Below are 562 nucleotides of genomic sequence, written 5' to 3' on the forward strand. Positions count from 1 at the left end.
AAAAAACATAGGAACCAAACCGAGTGGCTAATTCACCATTTTATTGGCAGCAGTTGATGTGTTTTGTTTAAAATATCATATCAGCATTCTTTACATACACAAACTGTAGAATGGTAAAAAAGCACATTTAAAAAAAACGTTATTATCTCTCATCTTTACTTATAAATGAAGTCCATTCGCCGCTCCTTCTGAAGAAAAGCATCGATATTATTTTAAAAGTCTCTCTGTTTCAATGGAAATCACTTCCCGTGAAGACGGTCGCCTCGATCGTTCCTGTTCCGACTATGTTTTGAGTCTTTTCGGTGCTCAGAACGAGCGCTGCACAGATGCTGTCGTAGCCGGAACGGTGACCGCCGGCCGGAGCGACTTTGTCGCCTCAGGAACAGTTTGAATGAGATCCTTCTGGGCCAGAAAGTGGAGAAGCTGCCCAGGAGGTTTACATTCATCCCTCAGTGTTTGTGAGCTTTACAGACCCATGAGATCGGCAAAGAATAGCTGGATGGCTGCACTTGACCTGCTAACTGTTTACTGTAGCTTGCTAATGCTAATTCTAATATTCTGT

The sequence above is a fragment of the Fistularia commersonii genome, chromosome 13 (genome assembly GCF_037954325.1).
Source record: "Fistularia commersonii isolate RoL2024-O1a breed Wild chromosome 13, RoL_Fcom_v1.0, whole genome shotgun sequence".
In the NCBI taxonomy this organism is placed as follows: Eukaryota; Metazoa; Chordata; class Actinopteri; order Syngnathiformes; family Fistulariidae; genus Fistularia; species Fistularia commersonii.